Raw genomic sequence first — 16,367 nt, forward strand, 5'->3', positions numbered from 1 at the left:
TATATATATATATACTATTTTTTTGTTTTCGAAAAGCAAGTGCTTTCATTTTCATTGCTCTTCCTCTGAATTTCTAATGGCAGTTGTAGAAAATATTTAAAATAAATGATTTCTAATAAGTTTCGAACCTAAGCTAACTGTGCGTTCACCAATGGTTTTTTTTATAAACATTTATGTCTTCTTCTAAAATAATTTACAATCTTACCAATTACCGTGCATGCTTACCAAAATGGGGAAAGTATAGGAAAAATGTGTTTTTTTTCCTATGTTAGGAGAAATTACGTTGTGTTCAGAAATACTATAAGAGAGAACAAAAGCATAACATCTAATCAATGATCACCAATCAACTTCATCAGAGGTTGCTTTTTCAAATTCTTTAGTATTTTTTCTATAATTAAAATTGTCGTATATTTCTGGTTCACTAATCATCATCCTGGCTCATTAATATTATAAAAATGTTTATAAAAAACTTACTTCCATGCCATTTGAATGCAACTATTTGTTAACGATTTAACTAATGGTTAATATTAATAACAATCTTTCTTACTTATAAGTGCAATATTTTCTGTCCCTTAAAAAGAAATTGCGCTAAACGGCTTTCTTGGTTTAGTTACAGCTGTGTTTTTAAATTAAAGTATAACACAAAATAATGAAAGTACATAAAAAATGCAAACAATATTGAAATTTTTATTATTATTATTATTTTGTTGGATCGTGCTCAAATACTCCTAGCTTTACCTTATTAAAATGAAGGTTTCGTATTTAATTCTACATTTTCAAACCAAAACTACTTTTTTTAGTATAGCCTTGTTTCTCGAAAAACAATTTTTTTTAAAGCTTAGGCACTAGATTATTCTTTATTAGTTTCGTAATATTTAACGTTCGTAAACTAATCATGCTTAGAGCTTTATTCCAAATTGCCTTGAACTAGTTAAAGAAACTGGATATATTATTTTGAAAGTAATTAAATATTTTTCTACTTCCAATTTTGCTTTCTTTTGCATCGTTCGAAACCCAGTTTCCTTAAAAATAAATAAGTTCATCCTTCGAATTTTACGCAATGTATAATTTAACTCTTTACATATTATTTAAATGTGTTTTGTATATTTTAATAAAAAAAAAATACCCAGATTTCCTTTTAGACATTTAAGTGACATTGATTAAATATGGACTTCCTCTTATTGAACTGTATTGTGCAGTAATTTTTGGACCTTTTTATTTTTGAATTTTTTAGAAAAATTATTTACCAATTAGTTATATTTTATGATTGATCACAAAAATTTTGATTTGAATGCATTTACGTCTAGTTTGTGAAAAATAATTTTTATTGTGCCGACAGAAAACAAATTTGTAAGGTCTGTTTTTAAGTTATCACCTTATATTTTATTTATTATTGTATAGATTTATTTATCATTTTTCTTATTCAATGCCTGAAGAATCCACACTGTGTTTTTTATGATGCCATGAACTTAACTGGAAAAACTAAATTAAATCTGATTTTCGAAAGCTCCGACGTAATATGAAATGATTTTTGCCAATAATGTGCTATTTTTATAACTGCTGTGAGTTTGCAACTGTTAGATCAAGTTTAGCCTATCTAAAGCCAGCGCTGTCTACGCTTATTTTGAAAATGGCGCAAAACGTTAATACGGAGAAAAGTGAAAAGCGTTTTGTGGTCTAATTTTTTAATATTAAAAAATTTACCTCCATGCTGCATTACTTGGCCTCATAAAAATTTGAAAAAACTGAGGATAAGGCAGTGAATTTGATAATTTTCATCTGGGAGCTTTCTCTAGATAAAAATCGCCGAATTGGCGATTTTTAAATTTAAATAACTTTTAAAATATTTAAGTTATTTGTCTGTTCTAACGCCAAGACAATTCTTAACTGCAAGATTATATATATATAATTTAAAATCATCGCATTGCTCCAAGTGTAAGGCGCGTAAAAGAAGGCATTTTTATTTACCGTGCGCCACAGAGCTTCGAAAAACAACGTGAAAAAATTATTATTATTTTTATTTTGGCGGAGTACATTTTCACCAAGTGTGTAAGAAACAATTTTTGTTGTCGTCATAGAACAAGCCTGTTAAGATCTATTTTTTAACGATCACCATAAACTTTATTAATTGTTATATTAATTTATTTACTATTTTTCTTATGTAGTGAGTAACGCACATAAAATTTTTTAGGATGTCGTGAACATATCCGGAAACATTAAAGTACATATCAGTCTTATTACGTTATCCGGAAAAATTAAAGTACATATCAGTCGTACTACGTTCACGTTTTGTGTGTAAGAAACAATGGAAAAACTTAATTACATCCTTATAATATTTATATTATTCATTTTCAGTTCGACGAGTGGAATAATAACTTTTGACCTAAACAGAAATATGTCTACAAATATCGTTTTCATTTCAATAAATAATGAATGAGTTCACTTGCGTTGCTATGAATATGAGTAGTAGAAAATGAAGGATGTTGCGATGTTACTCATGAGTTTTTTTTTTTCCTTAACATATATATATATATACATGCATTGTTCTCCCTAAGAGTTTTTAGAACGGCGGCCCGCCCTATCTGCCTTTTGATCCCTATAAATGCGGTCCCTTTGCCCTTTTTGTAGAACTGAGTCGCCATCCCTTAAAAACAATATCTTTATACTCATATTCCATTGAAAAAAAATAACTCACATTTAAATTAATAATTAATAAACAGATAAAATTATCTGTGTATAGGTTTTATCCTGATTACTATTATAAATAATTACTTTGTTAGGATTATTCTCACCTGGTTAAATTTAAGTTTCTCTTTTTTTTTTTTTAATGTGAGGGGTATATTAATGAATTTTTTTCATAATTTTCATTTTAAATTATCGAAAAAAGCTTTCAAGTTGTTTATCAATTAATAATTTATTTTTTTTAGTTAACTTTTTTTGAAAAAAAATTATGTTCAGAGATTGTCTTAGCATGCCTTTAATTAATTTTTATTAACTACAGATATTTCTTTTGAATTGATAGTGCGTGAAAATTATTTTTCGAAATCTGTACATAAAATAGTATAATAGGGTAATTTAAAATTGTTGAGGATCAAATTCAGTTATTACATAATATTACACAATTTGATAAATTTTTGCAGTGTTAAGTGAGCGTCCTTTACGAAAACTCTGCCTTCTTCTATGAGGAAGCACCCTGTCCTTTTTTATTCCTAGCGAGAACTCTTTATATATATACATATATTTACGTGTAAAATAAATTTGCTTTTTTAAAAATAGGTCATGTGTGTGTTTCTACGTTAGTATTTTTTAGAAAAATGGGAGAAATCTTAGTATTAAAATATTATTGTAATGCATTGCTTTCAGAATATTTTTAACTTCTGTGTTGTGTTAACCTTGTATAATTTGAGTTAATACTATTTCACATAGTATAACTCAATAATAATATTTCACTAGCTTTTTTTCCACATTTTTTCGTTAAATATTAAACAAATACCAACATTTTGAATTGAACCTTTAAAAATTATGAGACAAGAATTATTAATCTGACTTATGATGTTAAAAAAACTGATTCAATCATAAAACTATGATTCACATATAAAATTTCTCATCGAAATATAAAGCAAAAATTAAGTCAAATGAAGACTAGTTTTTAATTTTTTACGAATTTAAAATTTATATGAAATTATTTCAAATTATTAAAAAAAAATCAATTTTTTTAATATTACGTTTACTTGTGTGTGCGTACTTGTTTTAAATAAATGGGAATAGTTTTCCACACTGTTGATAAACGAGCCCACTTTTATATTCGTGTATTTTATTTATTTTTTTAAATACTGAATCGATTTTTTAATTTTTTCTTTTTATGGTGCGTATTTTACTCATTTTTTTAAATTTATTTTTTGACTTTCACTTGTTGACCTTACTGTTAATGTTAATTGTATAAAGTTAAGTTTTAAAATTCAAAATTTTCACAATTCTGAAGAAAAAAAAGAAAACTGTAATGTGTGTATTATAACGTAAACAAGAAATAACGAAAATAAAATTTTAATAAAATAAAAGAATAATCAGAGAAAAGATATATCAAAGTTGTTCTACAGAATTGAGGTAGAGTGTCCGAAATTATTAAGAGCGTTAGAGAAATATTTATTTATTGTTGACTTATTATTTTTTAACATTGTCAAATTTCAATCTCTGAATCGTATGTAATATTTAAGTATCGTATTTAAGTTTTAATTGTGTTTTTTTATTGACATTTTTTACTATTATCATTTTTTCTATGCATGTAAGAAAAGCATAAATTTAGCTGCATATTTAATATAAAAATAATATCTTACGGAAATTCCTTATAAGTTGATAGCTATGTTGATCTGTATTCGATGTCTTGTCAGTTAAAATACGCGCTGCATGTGCAAGTACCTAATTTATCCGTAGCTAATTTTTTTACTTCTTAAATGTCAATTATCTGTTTTTTCCTGAGAACCAGAGGTGGGGGAATTGCAATCGCAATCCAGATTTCAATCTGTCTACAGTTAGTCTCCAGAATTTGGCGATAGCATCGGCAATAATCATGCAACCCTGTTAGGGGGAGAAAAGGGGGCGGGTACTACTCGTGGCTTCTATCATGTTAGAAAACTTGCAAAATCTGCTTTTATAGATTCTAGCGTACATGTATTGCAGTTTTCATTGGATTTCGGGGGATCGATAAGGCACTTAAAAGATAGCCCAAATCATTGGGTCCCCGACGTCGAAGGGTGTTAAGTAAGCACAATTGTAAGCAGGATGTGAGGATTTTTTTTTCTTTCATTACTTTAAAAGGGATTCATGGNTTGAAAATTGACGATTTTATGCAGTACTGAACTGTCCATAGAATAACATGGGGGTTGCTTTTCTCCCGATCGAGCGAGCGAACGGCCTTAAGTAAGCACAATTGTAAGCAGGATGTGAGGATTTTTTTTCTTCTTTCATTACTTTAAAAGGGATTCATGGAAGTTTCTAGTTTCCCCCACCGTCATTTGAGTGACAAAGTAATTGACGAAAACAATTAAGTCAGATTATTTTATGTATAGAAACAGGCATATTATTATTATTAAAAAAATAATGCATTTTCCCGCTTACTTAAATTTTAAAAAATCTAAATTAAGAAAAAATTTTTTTTCACAGGATTTAAATTAAAGTGAGGTGTTAAAAGATTTATTAACTCAATGATGATTGAATTAAAGTGCAACAAATAACATAAACCTTTATTTTATACAGTGGAAAGCAAGTTTTCAAAATTAAAACTAGTACATTTTTTTTAAAAGAAATTTTCTTTTTTCCTAAAGAAAAAATGCTGCCTGCAAATTTCAAACTAACTCTTAGCAAACACATTGAAATTTGTGTTTGAAATCCTTTTATTGTATTCTATGAATTTTTTTAATTCGCGTATGTCAAATAAAATAATTACTAATACGTTTGACTACTTTATTTCATGACACTAGATTGAGTTAGTGTTCTACTAATGATACTTCAAATGCTTCCTGTTATTCTATGATTACCTTGTGTTTATCTATCTACATAATACTCCTTCCACTTAACGCATTTTTATTTTTAAACAATTTTGAATAAGAAAAAATGAAATGCATAATTTTTTTTTTTACGCACGTGAGCGTAGAACCTTAAGCTGAAATTACCGGAAAGTGGTTTATTTAGGGCTTAAATTAACCAGAAATCTATAGTGGCAACTGTAGTTAATAATTTTGACATTCAAGTTTTTGTGAAAATCTTTGAATGCTACGCTATTTTTTATTTAGAATCTTCTGACTAACTTTTTTTCAGATGAATAACCAATTTCTTCTCATATGCATATCTCCATTTAAAGACTATGTTCATGCTTTCGTTAATAAATTATATTTGTAATTAATTTAATAATTATTTGAATATTTTTAATTAATTTGAAGTTTTTGTGAAAGCTGTTCTACCAAGAAAGAATGTTAGAAAGCTACGGTATTTTATCTTTGGAGTCTTCGGAGTATTAAAGTACTTTTAGATGAATAAACTAATTCTTAACATACTATATCTCAATTGCAAAACTGTTTATGTTTTAATTAATAAATTATATTTTTAATTAATTTAATATCAATTAATTTAATGCATTATTGAAAATACTTTTGCATTATTCAAATGCTCACACAAAAAAAAAAAAAAATCTGATCAAAATTCCTTTTATTCTAAGTGTTATTGTCCTTATTTCTGTAATATAAAATTTTTTACTTTTAAATAAATCTGAGGAAGAGGAAATTTTAATGAATGAATTCATATTTTCATTTTAATTAGTTTAAAAATCATGGAAGGAAAGGCACAAGTTTAAAAAAAAAAAAATTTATGTTATTTTTTCCTCTCTCTTTAAAACTATTTATGCATTTTTTCTTCACTAGATAGGTGATAGGAACAAAAAAAAAAAGTTTTAATAAACGTTTAATTCTCCTTCAGCTGATTCAAGAATTTTACTGACAATTTAAATATCTTAAATACACCGGTTGTTGAACTTGGCTTTCAAATTATTTCATTTCCATTGATGATTTAATCATATAACACTAGAACCGATGACAATGACATGATGGATTCTGACAGGCATGTCATCTACGCTACTGCCACCTGCTACATCTGACGCATCAGCTGACTCTGGTAATGGTGGGAGAGCAGAAAGGGGTAGAAATCGCTGCTTTACAACTTAATATTTTTTTTTTTATCTCCTCTCTTCTTTTATCAACTCAAAATTAAATTTATTATCTTGCACTTTATCTCGTTCCTCCCTGCCACCCCTTTTTTTCTCTTATTGCTCTCCCCTTTTTTTAATAATGTTCCGGATGGCACTTAGTACTGCTGCTTAGAATGTTTGAGCTGTATATAATTCTTAAGCTATGCAAATTTTATGGCCTCAAACAAAGCATAATTTATATCCACATATATACATTCCCCACCCCCCTTTAGACCACAGCAACTCCGATTTGGTAAATAATTTGATCTTTCTACATTATAGAAAAAATTGTTAAACGTTATGAATCATCATTAAAAAATCCGCTCTGCAAATGTTGCGCACAACTGTCTTTGAGAAATTCGAAAAATTTTTTAAACATAATTAGTCACCATGAAATGTAATGAATTTCCATTAAAAAAAATACTGCGCATGTAAGTTATTCCGCGCTGTTTTATTTTGAGCTATTGAGTTTTATTTATTATTTTTGTATGGAAGACGCCCTCGTTGTTTTGTTTTTAAAATAATAATTATGTAAATTAAACTTAATATCTATTTAAAGAAATTATTCTTTAACAAAAATAGGTTTTTTATGTTTGCTGCAAGTAAAGCAAATATTACATATTAGTTCCTAATATTCCTATCTTGGTCTATATTTCTTTGTTTAACTGTTTTATAGCTTGCTATAAATTTTAAAGATTGGTGTTTACAAGTTCTTACTTTTTATTTCGTACTGCATAGATTAACCTGCACAAGTTGTATCTTCGAATAATTAAAACTATTTTATTTATTACTGAAAAACACACATTTTATTGCGAATTAAATTGTAATATCATTTATTTTAAATGTTTCTGTATGAAACATTTTGTGCAGCAATAAAAGAATTTCAAAACGAGAGAACGTTTAGATAGATTAGATTGTTTAATTAAGAAAATATATATTTCAGATATATTTTAGGGGGATATTGAAATAGTTTTTATAGCTATTTCAAAATACTACCTTTTATTAATTTATTGTGTGCAGTTTAACGTAATAGAAATTAAAAATGAAATGACTGTGGCATCGGGGACATCTTTTAAATTATAAAATAAAAATGTTTCAATATTTTTAATTTATTTAATTCTTTAAGAGTATTGATACTGTTAGTTAATTTAGACTACAGTGCAAGCGTTTTCTTCACCCCCTTTTTTTTTAACGAAATGAGAAAAATAAATCTACTGAAATTATTTTTTAATGTCAGGTAAAGTATGAAAATATGTACTGTTCGTTTTTCTCATGATGTCAAACCTTAGACATAACTCGCTGCCGTTCTTTTTACCGATCCGATTTTTCTTTAATTCTCATTAAATGTTATTTAATTAATCATAGTTTAATTGTCTTATCAAGAGTTTTTCCACAAAAATAAATTCCACAGATGCTTTTCCCTCTAACGTCTGATAATAATGTTGCATCAGCTTCCTCTCTTCGAGAATCAAGTTACTTCGAAAACAAGACCATCTGTCGTCTCTACTTGTGGAATCGTTTGTTCGATTATCGTCATTCAAAATAAGTTTTGTTAAATTATATTGTTAAAAAAAACTGCGTTGTTTCATGGTATCACTGGATTTTTTTTTTTTCATGGTTTTTTTAATGCTACTGATTGCAACTAATTATAAGATTTTAATGTACATTGTTTTGATGCTACTTTTTAAAAAAAACAGTCCATTTGTCCCCTCTACTTGTTGATTCTTTTGTTCGATTATTGGCATTCCTCAAAATTTTTGCTCCATTTAGAATAAACTGCGCTTTGTTTACCGGGTTTTCATGTTCATAGTTCCTAACATTATTTATTTTTAACCAATCATTACATTTTAATGCATGCTAGAGATGAGATGGGCTCATTAGTTGATAGAAGTCTTTGGGCTTGGGCTCTTGATAAGTTTTCTCTTAAAATCATACTACTTTCAAACTAAACAAAATTTTTTTAAAATAAATCGTCAGGTTCAGTTAAGTATTAAAAACTATCAGATTTAAAAATATTACGATCTCTGTACGACGTTTTAAATTTCGGATTCTGGCATGCTCATGCTTAAAAGGAAATCGTATCAATCTCGGGCGGGTTCGGATTTAAAGTCTGCTAGTTTTGGTCTTTAAAAGTAAGCTCGAAATCATCTCTATGTCGTTTTATGATGTGTGGTATAGGTTTTGAATTGGCACACCAAGTCTTCTAGTAAATATGTCACGTTACGGGTTTGCATTTAATCTTTTCTGGCTCTATAAGTATGCTCGTATTCCTCTTTATTGTGTATGCCGTTTTGTGATGTGTACTATTGGTTTTGAATTGGCCCGCCAAGTCTTCTAATACGTTACTCTTCGACTATTCCAAAACAAATGCGTCATTCACTGCCTATTGGCTCCTCAGAAATTCATTTATGGAACATAATCTGTAACAGTACGAACGTTCCGCAGGAATACCAGACACTTTTTTTCTTGGTTCAAGCAAATTCCTCAACCTCTATCACTCATTTTGATTATATTATCAACAAGTTCCCACAAGAATATTTTCATTAAAACTTTCTTCCCAGCAGGCGGCCATGTCATGTTTCCATCATCAAAGCATTATGTGCTACAAAAAAACTGAAGCTTCTGCTTCATGCTATCGACAAGTGCTTAAAGTGCTGGTTTTAAAATTGTCATCATGTTCAGTTGAGTAAGAATGAACTGTATAAAGTACCAGACTTAAATGCACGTTCATGGTTATTGTTTTATCGCTAACAACTCTGAAATTCGGCTTTTAAAAGCAATGTGCAGGAATTTTTTTCTATGAAAAAAAATATCGTATGTCGGTACCGTTTTGTATTTGTTTTGAACTGGCATGTCAAACCTTGCAATAAATAAGTCACACCTCGGCTGTGCCGGAACGAATAAAACTTTCACGCCATAAAATGCGTGTAATCATGCGGGGCAAGTTCAAAAACCATGAACTCTGAAACGATATCTCTATCAGCCACGTTATAAGGGCGTTCATATGAAATGCCTACAATATTTTTTCTTGGATGTTAGAAAAACTTTTACTTCCAATTTTCTACTCACTTAAAAAGAAAAAAATGTAAAGCAATTTTTTTTTTTTTTTTAACTTACCTACTCTTCAAATCTGAGACTTCATAAATAAATGAAAAAAAATAAATTTATGGACATAAATTTAATTTAAGTGCAAAGTTGACAAGATGACAACCACCTTATTAAATTTATTTCTTTTCCATAGTGGATATAATTGTGACGGGCATTTCTAGCCTGAAATGTATGATTATGCAGAATGTTATAATCGTAAATATGGTATTTTTGAAAATATCAAATATTTGGATGGATACCCGATAATTTTGATAGATGTCCTGGCTGTTGGATTAGGTATGAGAGAATATTAACTAACTGAAACCGGCTTTTTTTTTAATGCAATAGTACTATAAAAATGTATTTTTTGGTCTCAAACTATTATGAGTTGTTGAAATCTGTGCTAATAAAATTACATCGGAAAATGCTAAAACTTTCTGTTCTTAACTAAGTAATTCTGAAATTAAAATAGTATATTCTTTTTTTTCTTCTTTCTTTTAATTAAAGTAGTATATTCTTTGTAATAAAATTTACCTTTATTATACAAAAAAGAGCAAATTATGCTTTCTTTAGTAATTCCTTTTTAAAAGTATTCTGACATATTATTGCAAAAATGTCCTGTTTTTTTTTTTTTTTTTTTTTTTTTTTTTTTTTTTTTTTTTTNTTTTTTTTTTTTTTTTTAATTTTTTTTTACTCTTTGATCCACTATGAGGCCTGGTANTTTTTTTTTTTTTTTTTTTTTTTTTTTTTTTTTTTTTTTTAACTCTTTGATCCTGGTACCATATAACAACGATTCATGTGCAGAAATGGAAATTTTATTATAAGTTTTATATTTCCGCAGCACTTAGTAAAATATTGCTTCCGAGAATTGAGTATTTTTTTAATGCAAAAACAAATTTAAAAAAAAAATAAAACGAAGCCTATTTGAAAATCTTACTAATCAAATTTACGATATTAATGAAGCATATATGTCGAATTGAGTTCCTTACAAAGACCCAAAAATGGTCTATAAAGATGACGTTATTGCTGGAAAAATCTAATTTAAAACATTCCTCTTAAAATGTTTCAAAAATGTAAGTACCGTTGCTTTTTCCAAATCAAATTGCAATTATTATCTTTACGAAGTAAAACTCAAATTTAAAAAAAAAATGTACTGGGTATCCTTGACTTTTCTACGAAAATAAACAAACCAGTTCTTAACACTAGATTGCCCAAGGAAGTCATTTTGACTGCTTTTTAATTTCAATTAGAAAAACGATGATGATGACTCAATTTCTTAGAATTTTGTGACTTTTTGTACAACATATAATTTTTTTATTGTTAATATTTACTACTAACTTGTTATATATAAAATAAATAATATAAAAAATATTAAAAATTAATTTTAAACAATTTTCTTTACACATTAGTTATTCTTTCACAATCCAGTCATTTTGACTGCTTTTGGGCAATATAGGAATATGCTAAGTTTCAGTCTTTCTAGTCAGTGCAAACCAAATATGTGTTTTCAATTTCTTAAAAAATTTTCTTGACGATGCATTGAGGTTCTTCTCGCAATCATTTAACTTAATTTCAAATGTCTGGAAGAGAATTTTTTTTCTCTCTTCCTGGTGTAAAATTTCTGTAAATTTGTTTTACCTGTTATACTTAACGCCGATCAGTTAAAAATGCATAACAACAAATAAATAAATAAAATAAAAAAAATTTTGCTATTTTATTTTAGAGCTAAGATAAAAGAACAAAGACAAAAAGCTGTTCGGAAATATATAATTTTTAAAGTTGTTTCCTCAAAAAAAGAAAAAAGTTAAATTTCTCATTTTTAAAGGTAACGAGTCACAAAAAATAGAAAATACCATGTTGACGATAACATAATTTATAATTGTAAAAATGAAGATCGCATTTCAATTCTATATGAAAGTAATAATAGTGACTTATTCGAGTGCAGATAATAAAAATATTTAATGTAAACAAATATTTTTATTCGTTTCTTGTGTATGTTTTTACAAGATATACTGAAGAGAGTGTAGTTACAAGAGTGGTAGGTATAATTATTAAACAAATAATAACGAATGTGAAAGAAAATACAGTGGAAAAAAGTTTCTACTTTTCTTTTCCAAAGAACAAAAATTAATTGCCCAAAAGCTAACTCCGACTAATATTTAGAAAGCAATATTTGTTACTAATATTGTATAAGAAAAATGTGATGGTTGTTATTGGAATTAGTTACAATCCCATACTCTTGAGGAAGGCTGATCTAGTTCAGTTACTTACTGTTACAGAGCACGTCGTTTAAAAAAAAAATTTTTTTTTTCTTCCATTAGTTCTTTTATAAATATTTAAGACTGCTGTATTGGGTTTTGCCAGTTTCAAAATTCTGGTATTTGTATATTTTAGAAATTTTCTTAAAATTAGTAAGTTTCCTAAAAAAAAACCTTATTGAAATAAAATTTTTGCACAGATTATTGCTTGCTTGTATTATTGCTTGATCTGTATACATCATTCATAAGTATTACTAATACATAATGAAGCGAGCCTCTTTTATTAGTCATGTCAAAAGGCTTTGTTGGCCATTTGACAATGCACGACCTACGGGTCATATGTAATGTTCCTGTTTTTTAACAAGGCATATCAAGACACAGTTACAGTTAATATGCATCATTAATTTCCAAGGTGTGCGTTATTTTACTGCTAATTTGGACATATTTCTGATTAGTTAAAAGTAGCATTTAAGTGATGGAATCTTCATTTATGGAAAAGCAATGTTTATAGCTGACCTGATGATGCGCGAAGTCTTGTTTGTGCACATCAGTTTCAAATGACTGTCTCGACATTTCGTCACCAACAGCGTTTGCCCATTTAGGCAAAGAAGTAAAAAAAAGATATTCTAAGCCAAAGAATAAAACTGTTGGATGCTTGAGGCAATTTTTCCAAAAGAACTAAAAGACATTTCACCTGCTCTAGGTGAATAACGTGGATCTTAATGTAAGTGACATCCTTATATGACAGCTAAACAATGATCTTGCCCTCTTGAATAGCTGCCACCACCAAAAAAAGCATTATTTATCATTCGCTTTCTGTTCTGAAAGGGGAATGGTGAAGGGGAATGTCTTTATTGTCAGAAACGTTAACCATTTGTCACCTGAGAAAGGTCGCATTCTTTTAGTCCAAAATTTTATAAAGCTAAGTTGTGGATTATTTTCTTTCGAATAATTTGAAACTCTATTTAATGATGTGTATGTAGTATTACTTTTTACAAAGCGTAATAAAAAAATATAAAATTTAATTAATCGAGGCATGTACAAGAATCTCGGAGAATTTTTTAATTTGTCAGATGTAACTTGAGACCATTTTTCGAGATTGGGAAGCCCTTTGACCTTTGGGGGAGGTTGATACTTCTTATTTTCCACGCCTTCGCGAATATATTGAAACTTCTGGAACATCTGAGAATCCCCCAAAAGTTACTTCTCTTGGTTTCTCTAATTTTTGCCAGCTGTTTAAAGTGAGTTGTATTATTTATACATGTTGGTCTTTTGCATTTATTTACTTATGTAGACACGTTGAAATCGATTATTCAGATCTATTTAGGAAATGCGTTTTTACGCGATTTGTTTTCATTCTAATTAATTTCTGTTTAATCAATTACGGTTATCAAAAGAAATGCGATTTTCTTTTACCTAAATTTTTATCCTTATGTTCTTGAATTCTGCCGGTTTCAAACATTTAATTACAAATGTAGATACTCGTTGAAATCGATTATTTATATCTATGTGTTTAAAGTATGCTAAGCACTTAATTTTTATTCTAACCCTTTTCTGTTTAATTAATTACGGTTATTAAAGGGACTGCAATTTTCTAATAAGTTTTTATCATTGTGTCGTTGAATTCTGCCGGTTTCATACATTTATTTGCCAATGTAGATACATTGAAATCGATTATTCAAATTTGTGTGTTAAATAACTTGAACGCAATTATTTTCTATTTTTCTATATTTTTTTCTTCTTTTTTGTCATTTTTTTTCCCCGCCGTTTAATCAGTCCTGATCACCATAAAAAATGCGATTTTATAAATGTTAAATTTAAAACAAAGTTTTTTATATATTGGCGCAACGTCTTTGTTGTAATATCTTGCCAAGGATTACAAGAAACATCTCTACTGCCGCATTTCCTAAGCTATTTTAGTTTTCTTTAACCCCGGAAGTTTTCATCCTTCTGTTCTTGAATTCTACTAACTTTTTTATTGTTCGAAATAGAAGAAAACAGACATTCTCTTTGAAATAAATTAAATTTTTTATATTTGAAAATAAATTTTAATGTATATTGCTCGAAATTTGAATATAATATTCCTTTGTTATTTATAAATTTTTTAATGGATTTTTTTTCTTTTTTTAAGCTTTCTTTCTTCCACTAGTTAAATTATCTTTATGTTTTTTCTTGAAATCATTGTTTTTTAAATTTGAATTACTATTGTATGTATGAATAATGCTATAAATTTTTAATTTGTAAAATTCTATTACGCTTCGAGAATTGTCTATATTTATTTTTTTAAAAGTATACAATTTGCTACTTTTAAGGTTAGTATTCCTTGTTGTATTTTTTTTTTTTTTAAAGTGAAGTAATCATATTACCCACGTATAATTTTATTACTTATGCAACACTGCTTTGTTTATAAATTTAATTCTAAAAGAACTGGTAATTTAATTACAATAACAATTATTACCGCCTTTTCTTTGTGATTAAGTGTAGTGGATTATTTCCCCTTTTACAATTTTTATAGAGTCATATTAGGCGAATATGAAATCTAAGTTATAAATATTTTTATAATAATTAATTTTCACCTTCGATTTTCCAGAAACTAGCTAGAAACAAATTTTTTTAACTTTACTTACACCATTTTTATTTATGATACGTAAAAACATCGAAATTCAAGTTAAATGATTCTTTTGTTTTGTAGTCTATCTCGCAATAAATCTTTCTATTTAACTCAGAATCGAACATTCTTAAACAGACCATTTATTTATAATTTGTTGTACTTAATTGCTTTTCTTTTATAATTAATATTTTATTGTATATAAATTAGTGCCTGGTGATTTCAGAATTTTAATTTTACGATATATCGTTTAAAATATTGCTATTTACGATGTTATTTTTCCAATTTGTTTTATACACACTATTTTTACATTGAATAATATTTTTACATTGAATAAAAATCGAGGAGTAATTAAAATAATCTGTTACATTTGTCGACTTAGTTAGATCTCTCACCATAGTATCGTTTGTCGATAAATATAGCTTTATTATCCTATTCGATAATTACCGTCGCCGGTAATTACACAATATTAGCGTGTGTTATAAAGATAGCAGGGGGTATTATCGCTGTTGATAATTATATATACTTGTCCCTATTTGTAAATACAAAAAAAAAATATCGCCCAGCTCTAATCTGTATACATTTACACTAAAATATTAATTTATATCGAATATCATTTTTTTCTTCAAATTACTTTAAACTTAGCCCTTTAACGCAGATGGGACATCGGTGTCATTTTTATATATTTTTTTTCTTACCATCTAATTACAAGCGAAAATATGTTTTGGTATTTTTTAATTATAAAAAAACAGTCTAATAGTTACTAAAAAAAGTCTTGTTAGATTATTCGAATTATATTTGTTCTAAATATAAAATCCAAAAAAAAGTAGTTGGAATTTTTTTTTTTCATTCATTTTCAAGTATTTATCAAAAATTGATTTTGTAAATTAATACAATTTCAGTGATGAATGACTGTTTCTAAAATAACTGTAAATAAGTGCAAATTTCAAAATATTATATATATTGTTTGAAAGATTTTACCTTTAACGCAGAAAAACACAAGTGTTTCATGTTGTAAAACGTAATCATAAATTATAAAAGCCAAATATAATATTTTTTACTTATTCTAAGTTTTAATTAATACAAAATAATGAAAAAAAATTATGAAGAATATATTTAATAAAAATTCTGCTTTAGAGGGTATAAGCAAAGGATGCAAAATTATATAATAAAAGATCTATAAATTCAACGAACCCTGAATATTAATAAATTTTCAAAACTCGGGAGAGAGAAAAAATTGCCTCTAAATTTCAATTTGGTTAACCAATTATTAAAAATATTTTTTCTTTTGTGAAATAATAAGCAACATAGTGGTTATTATTTATTTTACAAACTATGTACTCCTGTGCTATTTTTACCGAGCTTCATAGTATTCACATAATTTATTTAAACACTGTCGATAGAATATTAAACTTTTTATCTGTCTGTGTCATCTCAAAGTTCAGTGTGTTTAACGTACGTGCACTTCATAAAAACAAATAAAACTTTTTAGCTCTACACTCATTCAAGGTCAATTTTACGAGCTTGTCATAGTAAATAGTCAAACATTGTTTGTGGCCTCATTAGGCTGTTTTTTTTCTCCGGAAACCCCCACCGCCACCTCTAAAGAAGGAGACTTTTCCTGACTGATTTTTATTCATTTTTTTACATACAGTTACGTGAGTAAAAGCGAAAGGAT

The 16,367-nt window shown here is 27.6% G+C and overlaps 1 protein-coding gene across 5 annotated transcripts in view; it reads left to right on the forward strand.

Moving 5' to 3' along the window:
* The window catches only part of LOC107452612 (Utx histone demethylase), a 129,960-nt gene that overhangs the window by 75,242 nt on the left and 38,351 nt on the right, over positions 1-16,367 (forward strand). The window contains exon 1 of one of the 5 annotated variants that reach the window (XM_043054403.2): positions 13,220-13,322. The exons of the other annotated variants lie outside the window; for them this stretch is intronic. The gene's annotated coding sequence lies outside the window, so the exon portion shown is untranslated. Of the gene's footprint in view, positions 1-13,219; positions 13,323-16,367 lie in introns of those variants that run through there. 5 annotated transcript variants of the gene reach the window in all.

This window comes from Parasteatoda tepidariorum, chromosome X1, assembly GCF_043381705.1.
Source record: "Parasteatoda tepidariorum isolate YZ-2023 chromosome X1, CAS_Ptep_4.0, whole genome shotgun sequence".
NCBI classification, from domain to species: Eukaryota; Metazoa; Arthropoda; class Arachnida; order Araneae; family Theridiidae; genus Parasteatoda; species Parasteatoda tepidariorum.